Source organism: Marmota monax, unplaced genomic scaffold (assembly GCF_021218885.2).
Source record: "Marmota monax isolate L192 unplaced genomic scaffold, Marmota_monax_Labrador192_F-V1.1 WCK01_AAM20220418_F8-fsc00038, whole genome shotgun sequence".
NCBI classification, from domain to species: domain Eukaryota; kingdom Metazoa; phylum Chordata; class Mammalia; order Rodentia; family Sciuridae; genus Marmota; species Marmota monax.
In genome coordinates, this window is record NW_026692498.1 from 3005921 (window position 1) to 3020000 (window position 14080).

The window sequence follows — 14080 nt, forward strand, 5'->3', positions numbered from 1 at the left end:
TCCTTCAGTTGTTGAAGCCGCGAGCTGTGGGGTGAGTCGCGCGGCTCAGGAGATGAGGGCACAGAGCTTACGGTGGCTGAGTAAAGCCGGAGGTGCCCGAGGCTGGGTCAAGAGCCTGGGGCCTGGGAGGGGTGATGGGCGGAGAGCAGGTGGCGAAGGGCGAAGGGCGCTGCTGCTGGAGAGCCGCCAACAGGCTCCATGGCCCCTTCCTGTGGCTGCCCCCCCCACTAGCCAAGCCCTCTCACAGGTGGAGGCCCAGTGGTTGGGTGGGGCAAGCTGACACTGAGCCAGCGGCTGGACAGGGGTCCGTGCCAGGAAGCCCACTCCCCTCTGCACCCAGACAAGGGCACTGGACGTGGCCAGCTGCAGGCACCAGTGCTGGGGCCAGGCCTGGCGGAGGAAGCTGCTGACCCTCGGCTTGGGGGCCCACGGCTGGCCAGGCCCAGTGTTACCTCCAGGCTGACAGGGGCCAGGTCATGGAGCCTGGGGAGCTCTGCCCGTGGCAGAAAGGGACCCTCCTCCACTCGGGCTGCCACTCGGTGGGCAGATGGCAAAAATGAGGGTGGGGCCTGGAGACCCCGGGCAGCAGCCCCTCCCCGCTCTCTGTCCCTTGGGGGGCAGCAGCTTTGCCCCTCCTTGTATGACTGGGACAGCCCTCAGGTCCTGGCCTGGAGGCAGAGCTGAGAGGAGACCGGGAGGCCCTGGCAGACGGGAGCTGGGGCCATGACCTCTCGCGGGCAGGGGTCTGGAGAGACGGTGTTCAGGTGACAGGGAAGAACTGCAGCCAGCCAAGGACAGCCCTCCCCCGTGCTGGCTCTGACTCAGCCAGCCTGCCAGGGTGTGGAGTTCACCAGCAGAAGCAAGGCCCGGAAGGTGACCCAGGATGTGTCCTGAGTCTCAGGGTCACCCTGGCACCCTGCAGCCTCCTCTGGCTGGCAAGCTGCGATGTCCTTGTCCCTGCCCCAGCCCCACCCTGGGCCATGCCAGGAGGAGGAGGCAGGTGTGGGGGCTCAGCCTTGTCCGCCCATGTGCGGGGATCCATGTGGCAGCTGGGGCATCCCACTGCACGGTGCAGGCTCCGGGGCACGAGGGTGGTCCCTTGATGAAGGGAGGCAGTGCCTGGGCGCTGGGCTTGGGGCTGCGCAGCCTCCCCATTTCCCCTCCCGCAGGAGCCCGCTCTCCCAGCGGACGCCAGCCCAGCTGCACCTCTACTCCTGCTCCTGCCAGCTCCCGGAGCCCCTGCCCGGCCATCACCACAGACTGCTGGGCAGCCACACTCAGGATTTCAGGTTCTGCTTGGCCTAGTTGCTACTCCCTGCTCACCTCCTCTCTGTGTGGCCAAGGCCAGGAGCCGGTCAGAGGCAAAGGAGATGTCGAGGAACTGGAGGACTGTGAGCCAGGTCCTCCCTGAGGCCAGCAGAAATAGGGACAAGAGTGGGGGATAAGCAGAATGGATGTCCCCTTCTTCTGTGGACCGCAAAGTGCCTTTGGGGCTGCTTGGGTGTCACCTCTGATGGCATCTGGGTATCCCACCAACTCAGACCCAGAGCTGGTCACTACAAGACTTGGCAGATCCCACCCCTTGGGGATAGCAGCTCTCCGGGCACAGCCCAGCGGGTGGGGCCCCTGGAGAGCCCCGTGAGCAGCTGTGTTTTTGTGGGACGTCTCTGTCGTAAGGGGGGTAGGTGGGGTGGGCCCAGCTCTACCTGGGCCTCTGTCCAGGAGTCCAGGGACATTTTTTTGCCAGGTCCCATGAGCACGGGTCTGGAGTCCACATGTGTTTTGAGAACCACCAGAGCACCTGAGACTTCATCTGTGGGCTCCCAGTGACGAGTAGAAAATGCAGAATCGAAACTAACACAGGTCCAGTGATACCTGGTGACGGTGACGGACACTGGTACCCCCTACCACGGGAGCGTGATTCTCACACAAACAGGTGACCACAGTTACTGTCATCCCACAGACAGGAGAACGAGGCCGAGAAGGACCACAGGTGCCCGCCCAGGGACATGTAGTGGGAAACACCAGGGTGCCCAGGTCCCCAGAGCACGACCCTCATCCCACTGTGCCTCCCCACGAGGCCCGTGCCCTTCCTTCAGGGGCTGGGTCTGACCGGGCTCCACAGCACTACAGACACGTTTGTCACTCATGACCGTGTGCGGGGCTGATGGCGGCTGTGCCAGCACGGGCTGCTGGCTCTCACTGGCCCCACCTGTTGGGACACACTAGACCCTGAAGCCTGCTGGGAACTGGCAAAGCCAGGACCCAGGGGCCAGAGGGGGTCTTCAAGGAGACTGGAGAGGACCCCGGGCCAGGGGTACACAGGGGGTCACAGACCACGTGCAGGTCCACGGTGCTTGGACCCTGCCCACCTGCCACCCCAGGGCACTGCCCGCCTGCTACGGGGGCCTCCTCAGGCTCCTGGGAGGACTGAAGGGGCAGGAGGCAGGGGCAGGCGGCTGTCCCGTGGGCTCCAGCTCCCCTCTGGCTGGCCCTGCTCGTCCTCTGCCCTCCCTCACTGCTCGTGTGAACAGGAGACAGTGGGGAGCAGCGGCCCGTGGAATGGGGCTCCTTGCTCTCTTGGTGGGATGCACTGAGGACCCGGGGGTGCAGGCCCAGGAGCAGGCTTCTCTGCCGTGGGGACAGAGAGTGGCAACGGCAGCCTCACTGTGAGCTGGCTGGGGCTGCCCACAGCGGGCAGGCAGGGAGAAAGCGGGACAGTGGGCAGAGACCCAGCAGGCCCCGGCATGAGCCCAGGCTGCCTAGCATCTCCCAGACAGACCCGACCAGGGGCCTTGGGGCAGAGGACAGCAGGGACCCAGGGGACCTCGTGTTCTCAGCTTGAGACTCAGCCACACCTTAGGAACTGGGGGTCCCCCGTGGTGACACGTGACCTGCTAGTTCTTCCATCTTCCCAGAGTGGGTGGTGGCCTGATCCCAGACTGGTGCCCAGTCCAAGGCAATTGGGTTTCATGTAGCCAGCCACAGGGCTCAGGCTTTGGGGGGCCCTCCTGTCCTCAAGCCTCAAGAGAGCAAGGAGCCCCACTCCACGGGCCGCTGCTCCCCACTGTCTCCTGCTCACACGAGCAGTGGGGGAGGGCAGAGAACGAGCAGGGCCAGCCAGAGGGGCAGCTGGGGCCTGGAGTGCAGTGCGGGTCCTTCTCCCACTTGGCAGACAAGGAGACTGAGGCTCAGGGAGTCTCCATGCTCCTCTGCGGCCACACCGCCAGGACCACGCCAGCTCCTCAGGCTCCCCCCTTGGTGCCTGGCCAGTGCTGGGTGCCTTGTCCCTGTGCTGCCCTGTCTCAGCTCTGCAGGGAGAACCACCAGCGCACCTGAGACTTCATCTGTGGGCTCCCTGGAGGAGGCATCGGGTCTCTCCGCCAGGACCCCCCGGAAATGCCCCTCCAGGGAGCTGCACCTGCTGGCCAAGCTCCTGCCCATTTGCTGGGCCCTCCCCTGGCACCAGGACCAACAGCGTGAGGGAAAACACCGCGACCCCGACAAACCAGGCGAGTCTGCGCAGCCTGCGCAACACCCGAACCCCCGGGCGGGGCGTGTTACATAAATGCCGGTGGGGAGCCCTGGCCTGTGGTCACCTGGGGTGACCGCCTCGGCCTTTGCCAGCACCCATGGTGCTTTTCAGTGGGCACCACTACGCAGATCCCACGGACACGGGAAGAAGCAGAATCCAGGAAAAGCCAGGCACTCTGCAGGAGGCAGCGGGGGACCCACCTGGCCTGCCCTTTCCCCGCTGACCTCGCTGGCCCTCACGTGCCCCCCACGTGCCCCTTGGGGAAAGCTTGGAGCCAGGCTGGGCCTTTCTCAGGAGTCTGAGTCAGAAGTGCCACTGTCCTACCCACACAGCCCAAGGCCCTGGGCAGCAGGCTCAGGAGCCCTCCCTCAGGGGTGTCTGAGCCGGTCAGTTCTGCTTAGAGGCCCTGGCCAGCCTCAGGGTCTGGGAAGCTGGCCCTGCTGACCCTGGTGTGCACCCAGGGCCACTGTCTGCACTAAGAGTCTGGCCACGTTCTCAGCAGCTCAGGGCTGTGGGGATGCCTCATGACCACCTGACCACCCTCTGATTCCTCCTCATCTGCCAGTAGTATCAGGTCAGGGATTGAGAAATGGCCCCTTTGAAGCTTCTCTCAAAGAGTCGCTGAGAGCAGGTAGGGAAGTCAGACGCAGAGGGTACAGAGACGCTTCAGCAGGGACCCCGTGCAGCCAGCTCTACACCCTGGGTCCCCAGCCAACCCTGGAGGGCTGCAGGGCCCCCTCACCACCTGGCAGGGTGCTGGCCAAGGCGGCAGGAGCCGCCTGGAGGAGGGAGCGGGCGGGCTGTGGGTGCAATGCAGCATCTGGCCCCGGGACCTGCTGCACGCTCCCAGCCGCCTGCCAGCACCTGCCGGGCTCCGAAGGGGCTGGACACTGCTGGGAGCGGAGGGCCGCACCCTGGCCCCGAGGGCCAGGTGTACCCCCAGGGAATTCTGAAGTCAGCAGGGAATGGCAAAGGTGGTGGGAGGGGCTGCCACCCCAGGGCAAGCCCCGCCCCTTCCCCACGTGGTTCCAGACCTCAGGTCCAGTGTCCACAGTGGCCCGAGAGAGCTACGCCCGCAGTGTGGCCTCCGAGGGGACCCCCTTCCCAGGCAGGTGGGAGCTCCAACACGGGCGGGGCCGGGCTGCCCAGCGGTACTCACCGTGCAGCAGGGCATGAGGGCGGCGGGCTCCCTCCTCCAGGCTGGTCCTCCAGAGCTGGCTCTGCCGGCCCCAGTGGGCTGTGCCCGCCCAGCGGACCCTCAGCCAATGGCAGGGACCCGGCCGCCCCGCCCCCTGGCGGACGCTTTGTAGTGGGACCCTGCTGGGCTGGTCCTGATGGGCAGGAACCCCACAGCTACGGGTGGCGGCCAGCCAGGGCTGAGGGGTCTCCCTGCATGAGACGGTAGCTCTCAGAGGGTCTCAGAGACTTGCATCCCTACAGGTGCCAGGTCTGGGGCCAGCTTTCCCCTCCAGGCAGACAACTGCAGCAGCCTCCAGGGCACCAGGCAGACTGGTTGCAGGCAGGGCTGCGGGTGGGGGGAGCTGGGTGGGGAGCCGTGCAGTCTGGCGTGTTACCTAACACCAGGAGCAGCTGCTTTCTCTGCAGCGGGTGTATCTGGGGCCTGCAGGGGGAGGCACACCGTCCACCATTAAACATGAGCAGACCCTCCTGCCAGGCTTCCCACGGCCCTTGGTGGCCTTTCTCTTCAGGGACAGGTGGGCAAAGCCTGAGGCACACATAGGGTCAGCATGCCTAATGTCACACAGCAAGGTAGGGGCACATGGAATTCTGGCCCTTTCTAGTGTTATTCCCAAAGCCTGAGCACCCAGCTCCCTCCCAGCACGATGCCCTGCTCAGCCCAGCCCAGCCCAGCCCCATAGGGAGAGGGAAGGGCTGCAGAGCTGGGTCAAGAGGCTCTAGGTCCTCCACATGTAAGTGGCCCCAAAGGCTTCTTATGGGCAGTTTCCAGGAAAGCAGCTGGACAATGACTTCAGTGCCTCTCCAGCATGTGTCAGCAGAGCTGTCCCTGGCCCTCTGGTGTGGGCATCTCTGCCTCCCATGTGCTAGTGTGGGGCGGGGCCACGACAATTCCTGGGCGGCAAACCCCGCAGCACCCAGGAGACTGGCCGTGGGTCAAAACACCCCAGGCTGCAGAGAGCAGCTCAGAGCAACCACCTGGGTGGCTGGCCCTGCCCTGGCCCCTCTGCCCAGCACATTCTTATAAACATGAGGCTGGGGCCACTCCTTTGCCCGAACTTGTCCCATTGAAAAGGAAACAGAAGACCACGGAGGACTTAGCCTGGGCGTGGACGACCACTGGCACCTCTGGACAGAGCACTGCGGGTGGGGGACTCTGTGCCTCAGTTTATCCTCCTCAGGGGGCCAGGGGGGTGATTTCCACAAGGAAGTGGACTGGAGTTCATGGCATGCAGTAAGTGCTCAATCGACGCACAGTGCCATGCTCTTCTCCTCATTTGGCCCACTCAGGGACCCCTTCCAGAAGGTGGCCTCTGCCATCTACAGAGGTGGAGGCAGAGTGTCCATGAGGCTCCCTGGGTGCCCTGGATCACTGACAAAGCATGCTCAGGATGGCTAGCCTGGTATCCCACGTGGGCCTTGAGGGGCAGCTCTGCAGAAGGAGGCTGCTCCGCGGTGGGAAAGACATGAGGAGTGGGTATAAGATGTCCTCTGGTCCACCTTGGGGGCTCTTGGCAATCTAGGCATCCTAGGGGCCAGGAATGCCCCGCAGATCCTGGCCATCTTCCATCTCGTCTGACCCAACAGAGGGTGCCAACAGGACATCAGCCCTGAGCACCAATGGAGAGGGGCCAGATGGAACCTTCCAGATGTCCAGAATGCTACAGAATGGGGGGCACTTGGCCATCCACCCACAGACGAGGAAGCAAGGTGGCTGGCTGGGGGGGGGCACCCACCATGTCCTGTGGACAAGCGCAGCTCAGCTGCCCAACAAAGCACCTGTGGGGACTTGCTCCCTAGACCGTGGAGGCAGGCCCTGGGACACTACTCCACAGAGTGGCTTCCCAGGACGCATTGCTGCCCAGAGTGGAGGTGGGCCCTCTGCTATCCCCATATTGGTCAGGTGGACAGTAGAGGAACAGAGGACTGCCAGTCTATGCTCAGGGAAGTCTCACGGAGGCTCATTGTCATCTCGGTTTCCTTTTGTTAAGAAGGGCAGCCATTTTACTCTGTCTGGCAGAGAGCATAAAGCCTACTTTGCAGAACCACAGGGTTTGGCAGGAGCCCCCAATCTAGCTGGGCATGACTTGGGAAGTTCTCATTTGCCAGGGAACTTGTGAGTCTGAGCCAAGAGTGAAGCCCTTCTATCTTCAGGCACCCCAACCTCCCTGCCTCTCTTAGCCTCTCCTCCTCCTCCTCCCCCGCCCCTCCCCTCAGCCTTCCCCCTCCTTCTCTCCCTGCCTCCCTGCCTTCCTCCCTCCCCACTTCCATTCCTCACCTCCCTCTTCCTATTGCCCCCCAGCCCCTCCTTTTTATCCTTGATCCTCTCCCACCATGTCTGTCTGATATTGATGGTGCCAGGTTGGAAACATGGCTCCTGCAAACCGTGAGCATACCTGCTGAGGAGGCTGATGTCAGCATGTGATTCAGAGATGGCTGTAGCTGAACCGGAGAACCTGGAGCCCTGTCCAGTAGAGGAGGCTCTTGCTCATATGTGGCTGAGCGGACACTGAGGTTAAGGGAGGTCACTGGGTTTAGAGAAGGCTGTGAAGTGAGGGGAGGAGCTGGAGGACGTATGGCCCCTTCCTCCTACGTTCCTTCTTCCTGGGCAGACAGTATGTGGATGACGGTGATGACGGTGATGGTGGATGACGGTGATGACGGTGATGATGGAGACGGTGATGGTGGTGGCGATGATATGGGTGATGGTGATGGTGATGATCGTGACAATTGTTATGGTAATGGTGGTGATGGTGGTGGTAATCATGGTAATGGTGGGGCTGGGTTTGTGGCTCATTGGTGGCACATGTGCCTGGCATGTATGAGGCACTTGGTTTGATTCTCAGCACTGCATATAAATAAATAAAATAAAGTTCTATCAACAAATAAAAAATATTTTTAAAAATGGTAATGGTGATGTTGATGGTGGTGATGATGATGATGGGGATAGTGATGGTGACGGTGGTGATGGTGAGGGTGATGGAGAAGATGATGATGGTGGCTGTGATAATGGTAATGATGGTGGTGGTGGTGGTCATTGATGGTGATAGTGATGGTGGTGGTGGTGGTGGTCATGGTGGTGATAATGATGATGGTGGTGGTGGTGGTGATAATGGTGATAGTGATGGTGATGGGGGGTGGTGGTGGTGATGATGGGGATAGTGATGGTGAGGGTGGTGGTGATAATGGTAATAGTGATGGTGAGGGGGGTGGTGGTGGTGATGATGGAGAAGATGATGATGGTGGCTGTGATAATGGTTATGATGGTGGTGGTGGTGGTGGTTGGTCATGGTGATGGTGATAGTGATGGTGGTGATGGTGGTGGTCATGGAGGTGATAATGCTGATGGTTGTGGTGGTGGTGATAATGGTGATAGTGATGGTGAGGGGGGTGGTGGTGGTGATGATGGAGAAGATGATTATGGTGGCTGTGATAATGGTTATGATGGTGGTGGTGGTGGTGGTTGGTCATGGTGATGGTGATAGTGATGGTGGTGATGGTGGTGGTCATGGTGGTGATAATGCTGATGGTTGTGGTGGTGGTGATAATGGTGATAGTGATGGTGAGGGGGGTGGTGGTGGTGATGATGGAGAAGATGATGATGGTGGCTGTGATAATGGTTATGATGGTGGTGGTGGTGGTGGTTGGTCATGGTGATGGTGATAGTGATGGTGGTGATGGTGGTGGTCATGGTGGTGATAATGATGATGGTGATGGTGGTGGTGATAATGGTAATAGTGATGGTGAGGGGGGTGGTGGTGGTGATGATGGGGATAGTGATGGTGACGGTGGTGATGGTGGTGGTGATGGAGAAGATGATGATGGTGGCTGGTGATAATGATGATGATGATGGTGGTGTCGGTGGTGGTGGTCATGGTGATGGTGATGATGGTGATCGTGATGGTGAGGGTGGTGGTGATAATGCTGATGGTGGTGGTGGTCGTGGTGGTGATGATGGGGATGCTGATGGTGCTGATGATGGAGCTGCTGGTGGCGGTGGTGATGGCGATCACAGTGGTGGTGATATTGATGTGATAAATGGGTGCCGTGCAGGGCCCTTGCCTGTGGCTGAATCACTGTGTTCTCCGGGGTCCTCTGGTCCCACCCCCACTGCACAGCAGCTGGGGTGAAAGCGCTTCTCTTCCTGCCTTTGCTTTCTGGCCGGCGCTGGCCCAGCAGATCTCCACTCTGCATGTCCCTCTCTGGCTCTGCAGGTGTGATGCTGACGGTGAATTTCAGAACCTATGAGAGGCAGTGGAGGCAACATTGGGGGTGAGGAGTAGCCCCCCAATTCTGCTCCAGAAAGGCTTCTGTGAGGGGGCCGGCCCCTCCCTGTGCCCTTGAGCAGCCTCATAATGAGGTGCTAAGGAGGAGGCAGCCTGGCCAGACCCTCGCTGGCTCCAGAGGAGAGGGCTCCACCTGTCTGCCGGGCTCCTGGCGAGCTGGGCCTGGCTCGCCTCGGGAGGTTGCCCCATGGCCTTGCTCAGGGTCCTGCAATGGACTCCTGGCCATTAGTCCTGCCCGGGCCCCCTGCAGCCCCCCACCGGAAGGCCCAGGTGTTTGTCTGGGGGGCAGGGCTAGGGGCCCATCTCCAACAGGCCTGAGCCTGTGGGCTCCTGGGCATTGCAGGTCCCATCAGAGCCCGGGGCGTGGGGCTCCACGCCTGTCGGAAGAGGCCCCGGGACGCGGCCCTGGCTCCACGCGGCGGAGCTTCACTCTGCTCTGTCCATCCTCCCGTCCAGCTGTGTGACCTCTGCAGGACCTGCCCGGGCCCCACCCTGGCGGGGATGTGGGTGCAGACGCATTTGCTGGCATCTCAAACACGAAGGACGTCATCGTATCCTCAAAGAATAGAGAGCCGCTCTTCCCGAGACACACCTCCTGCTCGTTTCCCCTGTTCACAAAGAGCTGGAGCAAAACCTCGCTTTTCTCTTCCACCTAGAAGATGACGGTGCCGTGCAGTGACAGACCTGACCCTGGCCGGCAGTGGAGAGGGTGTGGCGGGGCGAGGGGACGTGCACGCCTGATGCCCCGGCCCCTCCAGCCCCTCCCACGTGGCCAGGTGATGACGTGGGACAGGTTGGCGGCTTCTGACATTTGGGCGAGGCCAGGCACCTGGATTTTATGTGAAATCCCCTTTGTTCAGGGCTACCAACTGTTCAGAAATATTTTGATTGCACCCAGATGCCAACAAAGATGCATGTCTGCAGACCCTGTGGGTTGGGGCCTGGCCCAGGAGGTCACCCCAGAGGACCTGCCCTTCCTCTGATGTCTGCTGAGCTCTCCTGTCAAGAGCGGCCTCTCTGATGCTGCTGGAGATACCCAGTGCCCTCGAGGGCGAAGACCCTCGGCAGCTCCAACAGTGGGTTTGGAGGAGTGGGGGCTCTTCCCCCAGCCCCCTGCCCTGTGTGAGGCGGCAGCGCGGTCGTCACTTGTGGACAGATGGGGAGTTCTGGCTGGAAAAGGTCAGCAGGTAGGACGCCAGGTTGGGGCACGGGGAGGACAGCGCAGCCGCAGGGCCTCCCTGAGCTTTGGGCAGGTTTCTTCCAGGCCTGGCCTTTCTTCCTCCTGCCCAGGAGTGTGCTCGTGGACCGGCACCCACAGAAGGAAAACATCACCTCCGCCGGAGAAGGAGGCTCTGACTGACAGGTGAGGGGAGGGGAGACGAGGGCATTTGAAAGCAGCCTGCCCAAGGCACCCAAACTCACTTTGCATGAGTTCTGTGGACCCACTGTGCGTCTTGGGCCTCGCTCTCGGCCTTTCTGATTCTCTGGACACACCAGCATCCCTGTCGGCTCGGCTCATGCAGACCTTACGTGGCACTCTCAGTGGATGACCTCACTTGATCCACACACACCTGCAAGGCAGGCCCAGGCCGCATGGGCCCTTGGGATCCATGCGCTGTGAAGTTCAGAATTGTTACTGTCCCTCTCTGAGTCTGGTAATGGCAGAGCCGCTGATATCAGATGGACCCTCCTGCTGTTAGATAGCCGCAAACCCTGGAAGAAATAAAACACGGGTGTGTGAAATCACAGGGGAGCATATAAAAACAGGCAGAAGCCGGGAGACCGTCTGTATGAGTTCCCCGTAGCTGCTGTAACAAATGTCCACAAACCGAGGGGCTCCAGGCAGCTCAGGGTTACCATTGAGCACTTCCAGGGCCACAAGTCTGGACTCAGTCTCTCTGGGCCACAGCCAGGGTGTTGGCAGCCGCACCCCTCTGGAGGCCCGGGGAGCACTGTCTTTGGCTGTTTCCGGCTCCAGGGGCTGCTTCCCCTCCTGGTCTGTGGGCCCTTCTCCCCTCACCGCTGAACCTCTTCATCGCCACACGTCCTGTGGCCCACTCTGATTTCCTTCCACCTCTGGCAAGGACCCTGCATGGAGCAGCCCGTTGCTCCAGGCGTCGGGCCCAGCTCAGGATCCTCATGGGCATAACCTCCCTGGCTATCATTCGCGGGGTCTATCGTCTTACGTCTTGGCACATTCAGCACATTTGTGTCTTCGACTCTAAAGTGCGTGGTCTTGGCGTCATGTGTTGGTATGACTTTTAAGAAGCGACTCCGGGGTCTGTGTTCCTGGGGAGCAGGCGCATGTTACAGAGAACCTGGGCGTCTTTGGAAGGCCTTGCTCAGTCCCCCTTAAGAGTCAAGGGAAGTTACGTAAGCTACTCACGTTAGAAGAGCAAACTAAAGCTTCCTAGGTAGAAGGAAAGGTGTGATAAGGAGGAGCAGAAGTCAGAGAAAACGGAAGGTCAGCCCAGAAAGGTCAACAAATGAAAGCTGGCCCTCTGAAAGACTGTGAGCCCCGACCAAGCCTCCGCCAGCCCAGTGAGAGGGAGCCCCCGCCGCCTACGCGCCCAGGAGAACGGAGCAGCAGTCAGATTTGACAGGCACGGGAGCCTGGCGGGGGACTCCAGATACCACTTCATGCCAGCAGACTCAAGCTCTGAGGACACGGACTGACTCCTCGGGGGCAAAGACTTGCTGCAAGTGACACAGGAGAAAAGGAACCCGAGTAGCCCTGTGTGTGTTGAGGAATAGGAACTGAGCTGGGCGCGGTGGCCACGCCTGTGATCCCAGCAGCTCCGGAGGCTGAGGCAGGAGGATGGCCAGTTCAAAGCCAGCCTCAGCAACTTAGTGAGGCCCTCAGCAACTCAGGGAGACCCTGTCTCTAAATAAAATACAAAAAAGGGCTGGGATGGGGCTCATTAGTTAAGCACCCCTCTGGGTTCAATCCCTGGTACCAAAAAGAAAAAAAATGAGAGAGGGAGAAAAAAAAAATAGAAGTAGAACCTTAAACTCTTACACTAACCCTCCAGGCCCAGACACCTGGTGAAGAGCACTGGCTTTATTAGAACTGATCAGCAAATGTCGCAAGTCGGAAGGATGGCTGTCACATCAACACAAAACCAGTAAGCCACCCACAGGTCACAGGCCATTAGGAAATGAAACGGAAAATCCCTTTACACTGTCCTGAGACACCCAGAACTCCTGAGGAGTGAATTTTACAAGAAATGTACAAGACACCTGTACCGAAAACCGTGGAGGACAGGCGGTGCACAGCAGGCAGGCCCAGAGGAAGCGGAGGGACGCGGCCCCTTGCAAGTCGGAGACCTTGATATCCTCAAACTCTCAGTTCTCCACAGGTGTGTCCCTGAGCCACGGGTCCCTCTGCTGCCCGAGGGGCTGCTTCAGTCTCTGCTCAGGCACCTGCGGAAGGGCCCCCACTCCCGTCCAGGCTGCTGGGAGACCCACCTGCTGTGCCGGGGACGGCCTCCTTGCCTCCTGGCCCCACACGGCCTTCCCAAGCCTCTTCCTCCAGGAAGCCTCCCCTGCTTCCTCAGTGGGACATGGGACGCTCCTTTGGACTCCCCTAATGTTAGGGTGACCAGATGATTTAACATCCAAACCAGAAATCTTGCCAGTAGAAAGGGGGCCAGGGCCGCAGTCACAAACCGGGATTATCAAGGGCACGCGGGGACTAATGCGCCTGACTGAGCTTCACACCGTCCTTGTTAGTGTGCCTGACCCTTCTCCAGACATCGAGCTCCTTGGGGATGGGAACCGTGGCAGGGACACACCCCAGCTCCAATCCAGGGTCCTGCACGGAGCAGCTTGGGTGGCCGGGCTGCGCTGTCTGACCTTGGCCAGGTGTGGGCTCTTCTGGAAGCTTCCAGACTTCAGGACCAGCCTGTCCACTTCCCCTGCTGCACTGCAGTTGGTGGGACCAGTGATTCACTCTGCCCTGTCCTTCACCCATCGCCCATCCACCCAGCTGTCCACCTGTCCGTCCATGGGCTGTGTGCCTCTGTAGCCCCTCTTCCCAGGCCCAGGAGAGAGGGGTGACTTGGCGGCAGCTCGGTGCCCTCGGAGAGCCGGTCCTCTAGGGAGGACGACACAAGACTAAGTGTTGTGTCCGAGTTTGGCGGTGCCTTTGGACGGGAGCTGCTGGGACACGGTGGTGACCTTGGTGCTCAGACAGGGCAGGCAGGCATAGGAGGCGCGGAGGACGGGGTGCCCACTGCCAGAGCCCCAGACACAAAGCAGGCCAGATGGGGCCAAGGGCAGGGGCACCAGCCGGCAGCACCTGGGCGGGCCAGGGTCAGGCAGGGGGAGGCACCTGCTGCTCTGCCAGGAGGGAGGGGCGATGCCCTTGACCTTGAAGGTGAGGCCTGGCTGCCCTGTGAGGCCTCCCCACTTCATCCGGGCAAAGAAGTTTTCTGTTTTCCTTCTCAGTCTGGATCTGAGCGGTCAGGTGACTCACTGGAGGTCACCTGGCCAGAGAGACGCCAGCAGGCAGGAGCTGGGCACTGCGGCAGAGCCAGGATGCTCTCACCTTCCTGGACAGACCACCCAGGGACAGCCGCAGCCCCACAGCTGCTGGTGAGTTTTTTAGGACCAGGGATGTGGCTGCTTCTCTCTGGGCCCGGGCTGATGTCCCCGTGCCTCAGCAGCAGGCTCTGGGAGCCAAAGACCCTGTGTGTGCCCTCTGTCTAGACAGGGCTATTTATCATGAGCCCCAGACACAGCCAGCTGCTGGGCTGCCCACCTGTCCTCTGGGCACACAGATGGACAACCCCATAGGGCCCTGCAGCTAATTCCTGGACTGGAAGCATGGGACTGACCACGGGGCACCCCACCTTGGAAGCTGCCCCCTACTCTTATCCCATCCCCAGGACGTCTGGGGAGGAGCCATGCTCCCTCTTGGGGTCTATGGTGAAGTGTTGGAAGGAGGGAGGTTGTTCACACCCTTCCCAGCCTCCCCACACTGGGGGGCCTCCCCCTGCCCCTAGTCCACCAGACCAACAGAGCTGGGTGACCCCAGGCTCCCGGCAGTCGCGGCAGTCCT